Consider the following 269-nt stretch of genomic DNA (forward strand, 5'->3'; position numbering starts at 1 on the left):
ATCAAATTGACTTCATCTGTGGAAAAAGATGACAGAGAAGCTCAAAGTTATCAGTCAGGACCAATCCAGGGGCTGTCTGTGGACAGACCATCAATTGGCTATGTGCAGGTTTAGACTGAAGCAGCACAAAGTTCATGCAAGTTTAAAAGAGTCAAAATACAACCTTAAATATATACCATTTATAGAATACCTTGAACTTATAGAACATCTAAAGAATATATTTGGCACATTGGACACTAATTATCAAAGACAAGTCAAATTGTAGGATG

Source organism: Echinops telfairi, unplaced genomic scaffold (genome assembly GCF_000313985.2).
Source record: "Echinops telfairi isolate 266 unplaced genomic scaffold, ASM31398v2 ScPeMD7_18;HRSCAF=68, whole genome shotgun sequence".
In the NCBI taxonomy this organism is placed as follows: Eukaryota; Metazoa; Chordata; class Mammalia; order Afrosoricida; family Tenrecidae; genus Echinops; species Echinops telfairi.